The sequence below is a fragment of the Lycorma delicatula genome, chromosome 4 (genome assembly GCF_047948215.1).
Source record: "Lycorma delicatula isolate Av1 chromosome 4, ASM4794821v1, whole genome shotgun sequence".
Taxonomy (NCBI): domain Eukaryota; kingdom Metazoa; phylum Arthropoda; class Insecta; order Hemiptera; family Fulgoridae; genus Lycorma; species Lycorma delicatula.
The window spans coordinates 88,739,155-88,758,674 of NC_134458.1; the positions used below are offsets into that span (position 1 = coordinate 88,739,155).

General features: G+C 28.9%; 1 protein-coding gene across 11 annotated transcripts in view; it reads right to left on the reverse strand.

Annotated features, from left to right (window-relative positions):
- Nucleotides 1-19,520, reverse strand: part of GlcAT-P (Glucuronyltransferase P) — a 764,160-nt gene that overhangs the window by 654,961 nt on the left and 89,679 nt on the right. For 2 of the 11 annotated variants that reach the window (XM_075363535.1, XM_075363534.1), the window contains exon 2: nucleotides 14,292-14,421. The exons of the other annotated variants lie outside the window; for them this stretch is intronic. The gene's annotated coding sequence lies outside the window, so the exon portion shown is untranslated. The remainder of the gene's footprint in view (nucleotides 1-14,291; nucleotides 14,422-19,520) is intronic. 11 annotated transcript variants of the gene reach the window in all.

Below are 19,520 nucleotides of genomic sequence, written 5' to 3' on the forward strand. Positions count from 1 at the left end.
AATATCGTCAATTTATGTCAGTTTTCCTTCTCACTTTCTTTGTTGGCTTGATATTCTCTATTTGCCAATATTTCTTCAGGTTATCGGATCTGACCTTTCTTAGTTCGTTCGAAACTCTTATATTTCGGATCGATTTGTCTGTAGAAAAATACCTTTTTAGAATTTCGTTGATTTTTGGTTTACCATTTGCGTCTTCAATTTTTAATACAATCTTTTCTAGGTCTTTATTTCTGTTACGTATTTCCCACCGTTTTTCAAGCTCAGGCTTTTGATTACCGCTATTTTTACTAATCTATTTTCTGGTATTCTTATGACGTGGAAAAGTGGGATAACCTTTGTTTTTTCATCAGACCAATAATTGGTTCTGTAATATTTTTGTAAACGGTTTTGTCGGTTGCGATTCGCCACACTCCATCTTTTATATATTTATTGTTATTTATTTACGTTTATGTATTCTGTGTATGGAAACTTATGAGACACCTATATGCATATGGTTAATTTTCTTAATATGGTAGGATAACTTTTTCTGTTTTCAATGTATCACTCCTCTTACATTTAAAAAGATCTCACCTTACTCCGTTCCTATTTCATTCTATTTTTTCACCGTGTTGAATGTGAGTGCATATTTTTACTTGTGCTTACTCCCTTCCTATCTTTTATTTTTCATTTTTAATCAGGTATTATCGGTCTATACCGTTAAGAAAAATAACAAATAAATAATCTTTGAAATGTATTTTTAATATGACAGTCAAATTAAAAAAAAAAAACTTACCTCAAGCACGTTTAAAATTCTATCCGCTACAGACCCATACATTTTAGAATACACATTTATAGTAATGAGATGGAGAATGGAGTCCTTTATCCCGTAATTATTAGTGTCCGTCAGAATTATAGTTTTACAATTGCTGTGGAGATAAGGAAGGAATGCAGCCGGTGGTGAATCGTTTGTTGATGGAATTGTTGAGGTTACTCGTAGAGTCGGAGATGGAAGGAATTTACAAAAACAAAAAAGTCTTCATTGCTTTGCAGTAGCTTCAGTTCCCGCTTGAATATATCTTTGTCAGAATGTACTTCTCCAGTTTTGCTGATTAATATATCACCCATATATCTGATGATAAAAAAACTTACTCTGGTTTAACATACGAGTAGTTTATCTTTTTTTTTTTTTTAGAAAAATGTAATGTTCACGTGTAATAAATAATTATGAGATAAATAGTTCAATGTTCACATTAATTAAATTTAAAACCTCTTAATAAAATAGAAATATCGAAAAAATGAGTGAAAACTTTGAAAATCTTTTGTAACATACTTATTTAATCGTCAGACCAGTTTTTTCTACCTGCGATCTAACTTTATACCAAAGTTTAAAGAACACTGAAAAAACTTTTTTAGGACTGATTCTTCCAGAGGAGGACAAAATCCCTGTTTAGAAATTCAAAAACATGTTGTTTTAAAATTCGATTTACTTCAATATACTCGTATTTGTGGGTCAAATATTTTTGTTATATTAAATGAAATAGTAAGTAAAACATGAATCAAATAACATATTATTAGGGGAATAGTGGAATCGTCGTTTGATTAGAAAACAAGATCTGTAAGAATCTTACAGTTCATTTAGACCGATTCGATAATGTACTTGTCCTTCAATCGGTATCTAATTATACTATTCATATCCTGTCAAACAAGTTTTTCTAATACATACATTTTTTATAAAATATTCTGTTTGACTGATTTCTTACTGAAATATACTATCTTATAAGCACTATTTTTAATGGATTTTCACATGCAAATGTTATACTAAAATTTTTGTTGCCATTTTATTACCGTAAAGTTAATTTTTATTAACATTAAAACACATCATCATTTAGAAACTATTTACAGAATAAATTTAATTCTACTATTATTGTTTCTTATTTTATTTATAAAGTGTCGTTAGAGGACTTAGAAATGAGTCATCTAAGAGAAGCAGAGTGCGTGATTACGTGCTCAGAATATTGCACAGTTATATTGTAGACTTCATGAACGGAAGGGCTATCCACACCAACAGAGAAAGAGGACAGACAGGTTTTATTATGACACAATTATTTTATCTTTTGTCCGGTATTTCAATTTTCATCGCGTTTTTTATTATTGTTTTCTTCAAAGTTTATTTATTTTATATACGCACGCGCGCACATTTATATAACGTGTGTATATTCGTAAAAAAATTTCAAATTTGTGTAGTTTTCAAATTTAAAATAACTGATCTTAAATCTTAAATAAGAGGATTTCTTCTATCCAATATTAGTATGCAATTCTACTGTAAAAAAGAAATACTATGGTAATGCTCTATTTTGAATAAACAATAGATTGCTTCAGCAAATAAAGCTAATCCTAGAATCATTAAAAGTTGATTAATTGACAGCACAATTTTTCGCTAAACCGGTGCATCGACTTTAAATGGCGACAATGATGAATTTATTTTTTTCAAAATAATATATTAAACAGTTTTATTTAATATTTTCTCATGTACGATATCGAGCAGCCATGTCTTGGGGAACTGCGCCGTTTGTCTGCCGCTAAACCGTTTCACGCGGCCTACAGTAAGTGAGCTGAAGGCTTGCCCTGTCTTTATCAACCGAACTGTCGGCTGGCTTTGGCGGGACGGACAAGCGATACATTGAGAACAGCGATTAATGTCCTTTTATGGAAAATTCATTGGTCATTTGTTATTACTTTCTCGTAAACAAACTATAACAATGTTTTACATTTTTATTTATAATAATTAAAAAAATAATATTTAATATACATACTAATAATAGTTATAAATAATTCCATCATACTACAATAAACACACTTCATTAAATATATATATATATATATATATATGAGGGCTATTCAGAAAGTAAGGAACGTTTCCACCTGACGCCGCCAGGCGCACGCCAATCGCGTATATATTGTTGTGCTCGTGCTCGGCACCTCAGTCAGCCGTGACAATGGGAACATCTCCGCACTGCCCGATTTTTATATACAAATTTGAAATGTGTGCTGCAATCGAAAATCCCGCCAGTTGTGAGGTGCGGTCTGCGATTCGTTTTTTGTTGGCAAAAAAATTAAAACCAGTAGAAATTCATCGGGAACTGTGTGAAGTGTACGGGAACAACGTAATGAGTGAAAGTTCTGTCAGGAAGAGGTGCATTCATTTTAAAAATGGCCGAACAAACGTTAACAATAAAGAGAACAGTGGACGTCCGAACATTGTGACTGACGATCTGGTCTCCAAAGTTGACGAAAAGATTCGTGAAAACCGCAGTTTCACAATAATTGAGCTTTCTCTATGTTTCCCAGAAGTTTCACGGACTTTATTGTTTGAAATTGTTTCACAGAAGCTAGGCTACCACAAATTTTCAAGTACGCGTCACTGAGTGGTTGAGATCACAGGCGGCAGAATTCTATGACACAGGAATTTCATAGCTTGTCCACCGCTATGATAAGTGCCTGAATTTGTATGGTGATTATGTTGAAAAGTAGTATTTTGGTCCCTCTTTCACATGTATATAATAAAAGGTTTTTCTTGTACTTGGTTTTTTTTTTTAATTCCAAAACGTTTCTTACTTTCTGAATAGCCCCGGTATATATAAATATATTAAATAATATTATTAATTGAATAATTTAAAAAAAATAATTATACGAAATGTGAACTACTCTATATACATCTCATTGTTACGTCAGAGTTTTAAATCAGAAGTAAGATGATACGGTAATTCAACTATAACGTAGTTAACGTATCTACAATAGTACTTCCAACAGAAGGATATTTGATATCACTAGATTATTCCGAGAAAAAACATCAATTTTTTTATTACTCTAAAAAAAATGCAATTTTTCCTTCTTCCCACTGAACACATACGTATATCACATCAAGAAAGGTCTTCCTGTATGACGACATTTTTCAGTTCCATACAGATATGGTAGTATTTTTTACTTTCCCATCTAGATAGCGCTATAGCTGTAGAAGGTTAAGTATTGTAGAAGGCTTAAGTATTGTAATCAGTCCAATTCGGACATATGCGGTTTTTACAGGATCTTAACGTTTTGATACCTAAGGCATTCGAAAAACCGGATGGAAATTTTCCGAATGTTAATGTTCGTATATACGTGTGTGTATTCGGTGCTGGCCTCTAAATCACCTTATCTCCAGAACTATTGGACTGATTTTGACCAAACTTGGGCACATTACTTCTATACACGGGGCATTGATGCCGTTAAATTTTCAACTTAAAAGGTCAAGGGGATTGGCTTTAGAGCAAGGTCACTCTCAGTATCTCAAGATTTCCCCTAATTAAGGTCATATTTTTCTTAAGCAGGTTTTTTTAACGATTATAAAATAACAAATTTACAAAAAAAGTTTGAAAAATCGCACCCCCACTCCAAAAAATGCTCTAAACTATTGCTATGTTGTGATGTCACAGGTGAGCGGTAAAATTAAATGAATGAATAATATTTCAAATTTAAAAAAGTAACTCGGTCTGGCTGGGCTGGGTCTCGAACTTGATCGATTGGTTGACTCGGTACCTGGTGCGTTAAGCTTTGTGGCTGCACCAGTCTGTCGACCGTACAAGCGAAATTTGTTTTATGTAAATTGTGAAATTACAATAATTTAGCTAGTGCCGACCGTCGCCGATAGTACCGTCACACCCGCGCGAATTAAATATGGTATGCGCGCGCGATAATATATTTAAATAAAATGATAATTATTTTAAATTAAGTTGTGTGTGTAAGCCGTGCATCAGAAACAACCCAAACTTGTAGGACATTCTCGGAACACGGCTTTAGACGCGTGACGGTTAAGTCCTACAACTGTGCTGTCAGCTTTTTCATTGGCAATTAGGAGACAAGGCTTTACACGTTAGGTACTTTAATCATTAAACTTAATTCTCCCACTCCGCAGCAAGGTAACATCGAGGATGCAATAATCTATATGTGGACAAAAAGGAATACATACGGATGATGAGAATGGTCTCCCTATCTGTCGAAGTAGTTTACAGTCTTTACCAGTACAAATAATTTCACATTTTATGTTTGATTTTAGATTAAAATGTATTACCAAATTTCATATATTCCAGTGGACATGCTTGAATTTATTTATATATCCAATTTAATTGGGTATATACATAGGGGAAGTTCCGTCAGACTTCAAAAAACGTGTTATAGTCATGATAACAAAGAAAGCAGGCGCAGATAAATGTGAAGAATACAGAACAATTAGTTTAACTAGTTATGCATCAAAAATCTTAAGTAGAATTCTATACAGAAGAATTGAGAGGAGAGTGGAAGAAGTGTTAGGAGAAGACCAATTTGGTTTCAGGAAAAGTATAGGGACAAGGGAAGCAATTTTAGGCCTCAGATTAATAGTAGAAGAAATATTAAAGAAAAACAAACCAACATACTTGGCATTTATAGATCTAGAAACGGCATTCGATAACGTAGACTGGAATAAAATATTCAGCATTTAAAAAAAATTAGGGTTCAAATACAGAGATAGAAGAACAATTGCTAACATTTACAGGAACCAAACAGCAACAATAATAATTGAAGAACAAAAGAAAGAAGCCGTAATAAGAAAGGGAGTCCGACAAGGATGTTCCCTATCCCCGTTGCTTTTTAATCTTTACATGGAACTAGCAGTTAATGATGTTAAAGAACAATTTAGATTCGGAGTAACAGTACAAGGTGAAAAGATAAAGATGCTACGATTTGCTGACGATATAGTAATTCTAGCTGGGAGTAAAAAGGATTTAGAAGAAACAATGAATGGCATAGATGAAGTCCTACGCAAAAACTATCGCATGAAAATAAACAAGAACAAAACAAAAATAATGAAATGGAGTAGAAATAACAAAGATGGACCACTGAATGTGAAAATAGGACAAGAAAAGATTATGGAGGTAGAAGAATTTTGTTATTTGGGAAGTAGAATTACTAAAGATGGACGAAGCAGGAGCGATATAAAATGCCAAATAGCACAAGCGAAACGAGTCTTCAGTCAGAAATATAATTTGTTTACATCAAAAATTAATTTAAATATCAGGAAAAGGATTTTGAAAGTATATGTTTGGAGTGTCGCTTTATATGGAAGTGAAACTTGGACAATCGGAGTATCTGAAAAGAAAAGATTAGGAGCTTTTGAAATGTGGTGCTACAGGAGAATGTTAAAAATCAGATGGGTGGATAAAGTGACAAATGAAGAGGTGTTGCGGGAAATAGATGAAGAAAGAAGCATTTGGAAAAATATAGCTAAAAGAAGAGACAAACTTATGGGCCACATACTGAGGCATCCTGGAATAGCCGCTTTAATATTGGAGGGACAGGTGTAGGAAAAAATTGTGTAGGCAGGCCACGATTACCCACCAGGTTGGTTAGTGGTTAACGCGTCTTCCCAAATCAACTGATTTGGAAGTCGAGAGTTACAGCGTTCAAGTCCTAGTAAAGCCAGTTATTTTTACATGGATTTGAATACTAGATCGTGGATGCCGGTGTTCCTTGGTAATTAGGTTTCACTTAACCACACATCTCAGGAATGGTCGAACTGAGAATGTACGAGACTACACTTCATTTACACTCATACATATCATCCTCATTCATCCTCTGAAGAATTATCTAAACGGTAGTTACCGGAGGCTAAACATGAAACAAAGAAGAAGTCAGGCCACGTTTGGAATATGTAAAACAAATTGTTAGGGATGTAGGATGTAGGGGGTATACCGAAATGAAACGACTAGCACTAAATAGGGAATCTTGGAGAGCTGCATCAAACCAGTCAAATGACTGAAGACAAAAAAAAACCCAATTTAATAAGAAATTGTCAAAAGTTTCCACCAGTTTTCAAATATACTCGTAGTAGAGACTGAACTCTAAGTAAAATTTATGGAAAAATTTATTCTCTATTTTTATGGCTTATGCTGCTCTTTTCTAATACATTTTTTTAACACAAATTATATTTTTCTTACATTATTATCTACAAGGTTTTAAAACTCAGTGAAAGATGTATTTTTTTCTATGTGTTTCAAAAATAAAGAATATATATCCCGAAGGAAACACTTAACATAATTTTTCTGGTTTGATTATCAGCTACATGTAATCCTACTGGATTTCTGTATTTGAAGTGGTTTTATTTTTATAAAGAAATGTATATTCAATCTGAAATATTTTTTTTCTTTTTTAAATAGAAGAAAATCAATGTACATTTCAAGTGAAATTGTGTATATCATCTTTTCTTTTCAAGTATTTTACATTAGATACAACCATTTTTTAACACTTAAAAAAAAATATTTTTAACTATCATTTTTTTGTCAAATAATCCTTTTTGTGCACATTTTACAACAAATTTCAAATTGATTAAAAAAAAAAATATATATATTGAAAGCAGACAATTCTCTTGTGTATAAGTAAATTCTCGTATATAATGAATTAAGATGCATATTAGTAATCTAGTTATTGAATTACTTTGTCTACATAGAGATTAAATAGGGGATTTAAAAGGAATTGACGCTCAATTTAACTTTTAAATATCTTTTTATTTTATGCTTTTTATTCTTAATATTTATGAATATTGCACATACTTCAAAGAAAATTAAAATTAAAGAGAATATATATAAAGTAAGAACATTAAAATTTCAAAACATTATTTTATCTTATAAAAAAAATTGATGAATCTTTTTATTATAAAAAATAACAAACTGACAAAAAGTGAGTTACAAAAAAAAATAAAAAATAAAAACATTCTATTTGAATTGTCTAAAACGACAACAGTTGTTTACATTTTTAATTTTACTCTAAAATCGCAGTTATAAAATATTCATTTATGGTGTGTATTTCGTTTGGTTTTTTTTTAAATTATTTCTTTATTTTATTACTTTACTTCTTATTTCCTCAGTATCTACTGATTATTTTTTAACAATCGATCTGATATCGATATTATTTTTTTTTTTTTTGCAAATTGTTTTAACTTATGAATTTAAGTTATTATTTTGAAAAACATATGCTTATATTGAATTTTTATTTCATCTTAAATTGATTGAGTATATTATTTGTTTAACGCATATTGCAGTTAATTCAATTTTTGCGAAATATTTGATTTGCATTATAAATAAAATAAACATTTTTTTATCATCAGAAAAGTAAATATTCTCTACATTTTTTAGTCTTTATTAAAACAGAAATTAAAGGAATTTAACCGCAATGTGAAAAATACTGTTGAACGGGATTCCGTGATAAATTTTTAACAGTTTTAATAATCATTTTATTTTTACTCGTTTGGCTGGTTTGTAGATTTCAATCATATTTGTTCCGAATCGGTCTTTTAATTTATTGGCTACTACTTAAATCTTCCATCATTTCTTTTAATATATTATAATATTTATCTTTTGTTACGATTCTTACAATTTACTCTTCATTCTATTCCATATTAATTAACTCTGAATCTCTTTGAGTGTTCAATGAGGCGAGAAGAGAAAACAAGATCCTTTTATAGAGGAACCCTAATATTCTATCGAGTAGTATAAAAAATTCTCTCAATAACATTCAGAATTTTATGAAGGATGACAAAAATAAAATATTTTATTGTTACACTTCTCCTACCCACAATTCGCGAGGCGAGAAAAAAAGAAGAAATATAAACAAATTTATTTGACGGCTCTTCAGATTTTATTTATTTCGATCCCTTCTCTCCTCGCGTCACTTAATTCTATAAAATTCTGTTTCATTATATGTACGTTTCCCTGGCGAAAAGAATTTTCTTCTTCCTCAGTGGGAAAATATCTCACTAAGACATGTTTTATTATTTTTTTTCTATTTTATAATTCTTTCAGTCGTCTCTTCACCACCTCTTACAGTTTAAACAGTTTAACATTTGAAGAAACGTTAGATATCATCGAAACAGGTCATTTATTCGTAACCCACAGGTTTGGTCTAGCGGTGAACGCGTCTTCCCAAATTAGCGGATTTGGAAGTCGAGAGTTCCAGCATTCAAGTCCTAGTAAAGTCTGTTATTTTTACACGGATTTGAATACTCGATCGTGGAAACCGGTGTTTTTTTTGGTGGTTGGGTTTCAATTAATCACACATCTCAGGAATGGTTGAACTGAGACTACAAGACTAACACTTCATTTATACTTATACATATTATCCTCATTCATCCTCTGAAGCACTATCTGGACGGTAATTACCGGAGGCTAAAAAGAAAGAAAGAAAAGGTCATTTATTCGTATGACTAATCTATTGAAGTAACTCCTTTACAAATCTCCTGCTACTAGTTTTTCCGTAACAGTAAATATAATTTGCTTTCAGTTTGCTAAAGACTAACACTGGGATATTTTTTTTACATCACTCTATTAAATGAAAAGCAACATGGCTGCCAAATTTCAACTTTCTATTTGAAAGTTCCCTTTTAGTGTGTTAAAGAATACGTTTTTTTATATTATCTATTAACTAAATATTTGTATTATATTGAGAACCAATTTGTCTAATAATGATTCTTTTCAGTCACCTGAGGCAATCCCTTCAGCTAGAAAAAAGCGAAAAACAAATTTTTCAATAAATAATCAATAAAGGAGCCCTGATTTAAATTATTATTTTTTTACTTTTTTAGAATGTTATCGACTTTTATTTTCTCGTTATCTTTATATTTTACCTTTATTATTTTGAATGAGAATTATAAAAAGTAATGTTGACAGAAATTAATAAATTTTTCAAAGAAAATAAAAAAAACCTTTTACAGGGTTTAAACAAAGCTAAAAGCTTTCGGAGGTTTTATGAATATTTCGTAATCCTTTAATGAATTAAGTCTTATTAATCGAACTAATGGACAATAACATCTGTAAAAGTAATTAAAATTATTTAAACAGTAATTATCGTGAAACAAAATTTTGAAAAAAATTCGTTGTGCATATGAATCCTTAATTATAAATTATTTATACCTTTATTTTCATAATACGTTTTGTATATTTCGCATTTCCATAAATTTTTTTATAAGTCAAAAAAAACCTGAAAAAGATGCGTGTAAAAGATAAAGTAAATATTTGCATAATATATACTTTAAATTTTACGTTACATTCTTCACAATTACCTTTCATATTGTTTTAAATATTCTTTTTTGTTTTTCATATCCTTCTCTACCTTTAAAATTAAAGTTTTACAGCCCTCCCATACGTTTTTAAGTAATCCCCTTCCTCAAGTCTTTAATCTTTCTTTTATTCTTCAAACTTTTAAAATTTTATTCAAAAGCATGTTACAAAAACATTTTCAATTATATATATATATATATATATATATATATATATAATTATTAACACATGATAAAATTTATTTTTATAAAATCTACAACCACATACTCGTATTTTATGATTCGTATTACATAAAAGTTGTGTAATACTTTTATCTTATTTCCTTCAATAAAAAGTTATTACTTTTCTTTCACTATCTTAAAATTTATACAATTTTTTGTATTTATCTTCATTATAAATTTATTTATTTATCTGTTTATCCCTTAATCTCGTAAAATATTTCCCCGACTTTTATTAAAATGTTTTTTTCCTAGTTTAGATATAAACTCTTTTCTGGGACATTTTATTCCAATAAAATCAGAAAATACCTTTAACTTCTCTACGGAATTCCTTGGAATAAAAACAACGAATAAAAAATTCTTTAAATTTCATTTAAATTTTCTCACGTGGATATATTTTTCCAAATAATCTTTGCTGATGAAAAATTGAAGCCTGTAATTAAGAGTTGTAAAATGTTTGAGTTTTAATTGTGTTTTTATAGCAAACCGAAGAGATTTAATAATAAGAAAAGTGTGTGGAAAAGATAACAAGCTTCATAGTACTGTATGGAAGCTTAGTTTCCAGTTGTATATGTTAGGTAACTTCATACACATATCTGATATCCCCATTGTATTTGATAAATTTAAATTTGATAAATTTTAAAATCTAGATAAAATTTTTGGTCTACCGGATACGTTAAACACAAGTTAGGAATATTGTACGAGTTCGAATTTTTATTTATAGTCTAAAATAATTTGAATATTAATTATAATATGTACATTTTTATAATAACAAAATTTGAAGTACTAGCTTAGCTACTTTTCATCTCGTGCACTTAAACAGTCTTCTAAGGTCTGTCTTAGATCATGGCTTCATTAACCTCAAGGTATTTTAACCTCAAGTGTCGTTTTACAGTTGTTCGCTCAGTATTTACAAGCTAAGAGAAAAAGAAAACTTCTTGAGGTAAACTTGTATATACCAACCCGTGGCTCTTCTGTACCAACTGGCGAGTGTTACAAAATTTCATCAGAAAATAACCAAAACTATCATGGTTATTAATAAGAGATTAAATACTTTGACTCTTGTATTCCCACCCCAATAAAGCGAGATCGGTTTCTAGATTTTGTAGAAAATCTAGAGTAAATAATATTACAAAACTTTTTCAAATTTTTTAAAAACTTGTTTTATACGTTTTAGTCATAATTTAATCAAATTATTATCATACATTGCATGATTTTAATTAGTAGGTTAATTTGGATTTCAAAAGTTAACATCATGTATTGAAATTTCTAATATATTTATAAAATATCAAATAAATTTTCAATCAAACATATACTACATAAAGTAACGAAATAGTGAAGTTTTTGCATAGTGAAGTTTTTATTTCATTTACTTATCACAATTTTCGACATACGTTTTTGTGAGTTTTTATAAAAGATTTCTCATTCGATCCATCTCTGATAATGCATCATTATTACAAGGTTTTTTCCTGTTGTATGTCAAACGGCTATCGGATTTGTCATCTGCGACCCAAACAATCCCGCATAGCCGTTTTGTAGATTTTGCAACTTTTACACCCGTACCCTTAATTTAACCCCGTAAACGGGGGGGGGGGGATATTTTCAAAAGTAATGGTGGAATATTGTATTGTCACCCGATCTTAGTAACTGTGCAAAATTTCATCAATCGGTAATGTCAGGAAGTATGTTGAATTAAAGATACAAGATTTGAGGACAAACAAGGAAAATAAAACATTGTGAGTTAAAGAAAAGCAAGTAAAAAGGTAGTAAAAAATGAGTCACTGGTTATTCACCAGACTTCAGATGATCTTAAGATTCGCTGAATTAACAAATGTAAATTTCCGTGGTAGGAAACATTTAAAAAATTGATAAATATTAATTTAGAAAATTTAAATGTTTAAAAAAATAATTGCTCAAGTAAGAAATGCTCTTCTCTTCGCTTCCGCATTGTTATCTCTTCTTAATAATTGAAGTAATTTATTAACAGTATTATATATTAATAGTAATATATTATACAGTATTATATATTAATAGTAATATATTATACAGTATTTTCTTCAAACTAATTAACCTTTGAAACTTTTAACCTACGAATACATCTTAAAACTTACGGAAATTTAAGCAGGGCTTTCATTTTTTCATTTTTGATTCGTGACCTTTTTTTAAATTAAATCCAATAAAATTTGTAGCGGATTTGCTTTTAAGTTTTTAAAATTTTCAACGCTATTCAGTTCTCTCCAGATAAATAGCTTTTACAACATATTATTACTAGAATTTTATTTTAATCCATAAAGTTTGTTACAGGTTTTTTTTTCCAATTTTAACTAAGAATTCTTATATTTATTTCTTAATTTTAGTTTTTTACTCTTTCATTGGCTAAAATTTGAGTAGATCAATACAAATAATATTTTTTTCGGAAAATTTATTTTTAGGATAACTTTGATGTTAAACAGTAATAGTTACGTATTTAACCTGTTTTGACTTAGCAGTAGCAGTAGCAGTTTTTACTCTTTTAAGTAACATACAGGTAAATTTAGCGTTATCAGTCTATTTTATTAAACAGTTATCCTACAGAAATATTAAAATCTTAGCATAAAAGTATATCTTTAGTCTAATGTTTATTAATTTTTAATAAATACTAAATTTTGTTATTTAATAAGGCTTTAATTTTGTTTATTAATAAGCAATTAAACCGTTATTGAAAAAATTTGGTAGGCGCAAATTTACGTACAGGTTCTTTTTGTCTTATAATATTCACGTACTAGACTATGATGTACTAGACTAGTTAGTTGTACAGATCTTACATCATACTAGACGTTGTATCATGTACTAGACTAGTTATATAGATCGTACATACCCTCTTTAACTCTAATAGAAACTTTATATAGAATGTTATTTTTTTAATGATGTGGTATAAAATCTTATTTACATTCGTAAACAGAGTGAGGAATTAGGGTAAAATAAAATTACGGGTCGATTGTGAGATGTGGCAACACCGTAATCCATACAAGTTTATTTAAGTTCAGAAAATGAGACGGATATAGAAGTTTTCGTTTATATGCATTCTACTATTTCCTGATCCTAACGTAAAAAATTTAAATTCAGATAGAGTTAACGTTTTATTATTCATAAAGTACAAACAAAAATCATATTTAAGGGACGATACGAAGAAATAATTTTAAACATCAACATTCAGAATTACTTTTATAAAGTTATCCAATACAATAAAAAATTCGTTATTGTAAACAAAATGTTTATCATGTTTCAAGTTTTCTATCTTGTTATTCATGTTATATGATATTCTAAGATGTGGGTAGTAATACTCGATTACTATTCGTATAAAAAGAAGTTTCAGGAAGTGTTTCAGTGAAGAAAATCCGTCATTATTACTATAAAAATAATGTATACAGTTTTTACAAAACAAGCATAGATAAGACCTTATTTATTTATGTTTTTTATATCATCACCAATATATAAAAATTATGCGCTTTAATTTGCACTTCACACAACGAAAATTCAAATATATGCATACAAAATAAAATTATACGCATACAAATCATCGATACAATGAAATATATATATATATATATACTCAATGAAATAAATTAATATTAAATTAAATAAAAGTGCTAACATTTTCGATCAAATCTTCTAATCTTTAATGAATTAATGAACTTTTTTTTTCATTTGCAGCAGCTTTTTGTTGTAAATTAATTTAATAAAATAAATTAAGGGCGTAATTTTCTAATATTTTTGTTTTTAGTTTATTTTTCACTTTTCCCCAGTTAGGGCTTAAGAGAATGAAATACGACAGAATTCTTAAATCCGGATGTTTTTCATTATGCTTATGTAGTACTACGCATCATGAAAAAAAAGCTTTTCTTATTTCGAGTTTTTAGAGTTATATTTTTAAAGATTCACTACATGCGCTACACTCGAGCCGCTAAAAAAAAAAGATTGAGTTTTATACCATATTAAAGCTTCTTCCTGCGTTATGTTGAATTATGTAGTTGAAGAAAACTTGTGGGGATCAAATTACGCATAAGAATTATCCCATTGTTTTGCCTGCTCTCCGGGTAGCCCAAGCAATCAGTACACTCCTGGTAAAATACAAAAATATAAATTCAAACAGTACTGTTTTGGTTTAAACCTCCTTAATAAGACGCTAAGCTTATCTTCATTATTACTATATCTACATTCTCGTAAAAAGTATAATGTCACCTGTTGGGGATCCCTTAAAACCACAGAACGAGTTTTTATGATAAAAAAAATTATGGATTGTCACATAATTATCTTGCGCCCATAACTATGGATCGTGTAGACAGATATTTACAAAAATTAAACATGTTAACCTGCGTTTATATTTATGCATGTGCAATATTTATTAGAGTAGTCACTTATTCTTCAATAATAACAAACTCCACCAGTACCAAATCAGATAACGGAACTGTTTTCGTATAATTCGACACAATACTTCGGCTTACGAGATAGACCCTCATTATGCTTCCGTTGTTATTATTAATAAATTATGAACCATTTAAAAAATCGTCCTACCAATTTATTTAAAATACAATTTAAAGATTCTCTTTTACGGAAACAATATTACTCTGTCGATAATTTTTTTAAAATAATACTAATTAATTATAATAATAAACCCTGATTTTTCTACATCCTGTTCAACGTGTATATAAATATGTATTAAAAATAATTTTCAATTGTGCCATGTTTTTTTTGTTGTTTAGTGTTTTTTTATTTATTTTTTTGTAATTTTTTATGTTTAATATAATTATCTTAAAATTATTTCACGTGTTTGTATTTAAATGATTAATAAAATAATTACACACCTTTTTATAAATAATTTTTTACAGAACGTTTAGATTACAGTACCCGGTAAAAGGGCGAAAAAACATGGTATTTTTGCTAGGCCGAAAAAGGAGTGTAATGAATTTAGGATGTACGTATGTATGTTTGTTACACCATAGCAGCTCAACGGCTGAACCGATTTAGATGTATGACATCCCCTTTGGAATCCTTACGTTACTGGAAGTGTCATACGCTATATAAATATTAATATATATATATATATATATATATACATACAAATGCATATGAAAAGGAAAGGGAAATAATCTGAAAACTTATTCTAGAGATTAAAATTAGGAAAAAAGTTCATGCAAACATAATTCCGAAAACGCTTTGTTATCGAGTAAAGGCTAGCGAAAGACTTGGCGCGGATCTCAGTTCCCCGGTAAAATTTCAGTATATTAGGGGTAAACTTGATGGTTTCTTGTGTTTTTTGATTTGAAAAATAAAATAAGTCCCAGAAATGTATTTCTTTTAGTTTTGAAGTACAATGACTTTGTTGAATTACTAATAAATTTTATTCTGAGAAGATTGGTTTAATAAAGTCTATGAAAAACAAAAAAAAAATTTTATGAATTTATAAAAATTAAAAACAGCTGTTTTTAGTACAATAAATTTAGACATTTGAAAAATTGCAATATTTAAAATTTATTTTTCAGAAACACTCACTGTGTTTTATACTAGATTTATTACACAACTGTCCAAAAAGGAGTGCAATGTATTTCGGGTGTATGTATGTTAGTTCCACCGTAGCAGCTCATCGACTGAACCGATTTAGATGTAAGACCCCGCGTTGGAATCCTTACGTTACCGGGAGTGTCGTATGCTATATATATATGTATGTTTAAATAAATTTAGAAACGTTTTTTTAAAAAATATACTACATATAAATACTATATGCAGAATTGTCACCCGCATGCTCTTTATTATCATATATTAGTAATTATCCTGTATTAAATAGCTATGACTTTTTTTGGCAGTCGTGTTTTTTTTGTAATTTACAATATCTATATCTTGCTTACTGGGTAATTTTCCGTGATTCCCATTTGATATTCTTCAAATAAATTATAATTAAAATATTTAAACAAAAGTAACAAACTTTAATGGGATATAAAACTCAATATTTTTCATGAATAATTATTCTATAGCTATAATTCTACAAAAGACAACCAACAGAGTTTCGATTTGTTTCGTAATTCATAACATACGGATATGATGATAAAGGAAAACGTAGAGAATTTATAACATCACAAAATCTAAATGAAAGATCTCATCCATTCACTTGTTATACCCGATAAAATTTAACTTCGGTGTTTATATTAGCTAGATAAACATGTACAGTATAATATTAATGTACTTCCACTACCTTTTGAGCAAACGACAATTACTTAGGAAGTTTAAGGACTGGCCGGTACAAAATATATCTTTGTATATAATTCCTTAAGGATTTTAATATTGAATCCTGTCCACAAAGATATCGTAATACGGTAAAAATAGTTTATTAAATGGGCTTAGGGTCAAGATTTTTGCAAAAATGTAAGGTTCCCCTAAATTCAATTTCAATCTCTAAAAATTAAGTTAAATCGCAAAAATCTTGAGATATCAGGGTTACAACAACCGGTTCTCGAACACGGAAAGCTATCAAAAACTTATTTATTTTTCTTAACATATTAAAAATAATAAAAGATATATAAAATTTATAAAAAACGATTGCCAAAAAACAAAAAATAAACAACAAAAAAAAAGACAATAAATCGAAAAAAATAAAAGAAGAAAGTAAAGTATGGAAATAAAGGACTAAACATCGTTATGCAGTATTTAATTAAATCAACTAATGAGTGACCAATCAACTTTCAAACAGTTTTAATTTGTTAAAATACATTTTTCGTGTTGAAAAGAAACAGCAGGTATTTAAAGTTGTCTAATGATTAAGTTCTCACCAGCTCTTACATTGATAAGAAATTTTTTTCCTTCAACAAAAATATTTAATTGTAGTCGGGGGACTCTTTACTATAGAATAATTACTATTCAGAGCTCTTTAATAGAGGAAAATTACTATTCAGACCCCCCCCCCCCCGAAGATTGATTGCGAAGATACAACAAAATTTCCGATTAACCGTGATCTGTTAAATTGAGAGTGTACCTGATGCATGTAAAATTTAGCCTTCAACCTACTAACAAATACCCCGTTTGATTTTTGAAAATCGGACGATTTTTTGCAGATATATAATATAAGACCGCCCCATAGCACCTCCCAAAACAGCGCTCCAAGGGCATCCCGTTCGTTACCAGTTGATGGTGAAGATTGTCTAGCCTTGCACGAGGTGCTCGCATCACCTCATCACTCTAGCCACACACGCAGTCCCCCACGGAAAGCCCTTTATTATTAAACAGAATTTTTTAAATTTATTTAATATTATTTTATTTTATTTAAGGTACAATTTAATTCTATAATTTCTGTAATATTATTCACTCAATTGATTTGAATCGTTCAGTTCAAGTTCAGCTAACACAGTGATAGAGGCTTAAATTTTCACAGTTCATTAAGTCAAATCATTAAAATTTGTTCTTCAACCGTCAAATTTCCACTACTGCATATATATTTATATGCTCTATATATATATATATATATATATAGAGCATAATAGGCTATATATAATAGTAATAGGCTATATATATATATATATATAGCCTATTACACTCCCGGTAACGTAAGAATTCCAACGCGGGGTCATAGATCTAAATCAGTTCAGCCGTTGAGCTGCTACGGTGGAACGAACATACATACATACACCCTAAATAAATTACACTCCATTTTGGGCAGTCGTGTAATTAGTAACGACTCGCTTTCTTATTACAAGGAAATTGTTGTTCACGATCTTTCTAAAGCTAAATGTGCAGCTCGTTCTTCAGTTAAGTTACATAATTCCTAGAGTAAAATAAAGACTACGAAGAAAGACTTCTAAATATTATTTTGAAATTAAAATCGTATTTATAAATATTAAACTTTTCGTTCTTAATACATTGATCGAATAAAATGAGTTATGAAATAAATTATATTATTTTTCTAATTATCCGATATTTATACAAATTTTATTTTTTATTTTTTTTTTTTTTTAGATTTTCTATATGAAGAAATTAATTATCTAAATTACTGAAAAACTAATGAAAATTTTTATTTTATCAATTTCCATTTAAATATAATAATTCCTCAAAGAGAAAATATAGAAAATAATGAAAAAGCGGTGATATAGTATGGTTTTTAATGAGGATTTGTCAATACGTTAGCACACGTATGGAATACGTAAATAATTCCAGCTAATAGGTAGCGAAAATAAGTACGTTAAAGTATTTTCTATTCAATTTCATTACATTAATAAAAAAAATAAAATCGAATCAGTATAAGTATTAAGATTTATTTAAATTTACTTTTTTTATCATTTAAGCTTAATTTATTTTTAATGATTCTAAGAAAACCGAAGTCTATTTCATCAAATCTTCATATCTCAGTTTAATTAATTAATTACAGTAAATTTTATTTATTTGATTCACTGAATTAAAATAGTCATTTTTTCAAATCAATTTGGAAAATACATATTCATTTATATGGTACTACATAAGGAATTTATTGGAATGACATATTCGTTTTATTAAATGAGATTTATTTTTTTTATTATTTAATCAAACCTATAAAAATTTAAAAATCGCAAAGTTTTATTTATTTTCCTGGGTATAATGATAAGTTTAGTGATAATTATGTTACCATAATGAACTAGACTTTCCGAATTAGGGAATAATCAAAACACTTAAAATTTTATACAGAAACATTATTAAAAAAAAAAAAACGATAATCTATAAAATAGATGGATAAAATGAGTGCACAGAAAAAAATCATCTTTTGATGCTTGCATAGTTATAAAAAAAAAAACATGGAATCTGTTTACACTATTATTCATTAAAAATTATTTGAAAAAGTAGGATACAGTTTCTAACGTTTCAAATCAAAAAATACAATCCCAATGCCAGCACAGATTTTAAAGTAAAAATATTTTTATTATATCGCAATCTATGTAGAATTCTCGCACCATAAAGAGAAAAGTTCGGAAACGTCGGCTTTATGTATTATAAACTTTAGAAAATGATTTTACATTTCGTTGTCAAAGCAACTTCTTTCAGATAATAATGAAAAAATATTCTAATTAAATATTGACATAAATATTATACGTAAAATGTTCTTTTACTGTTTTAAGGTATAATAATATAACTATTATCATTTATAATGTCAACACACTGGCCGTCCGCGCACAGAGCTACTAATAGAAACGGAAGTGGTTAG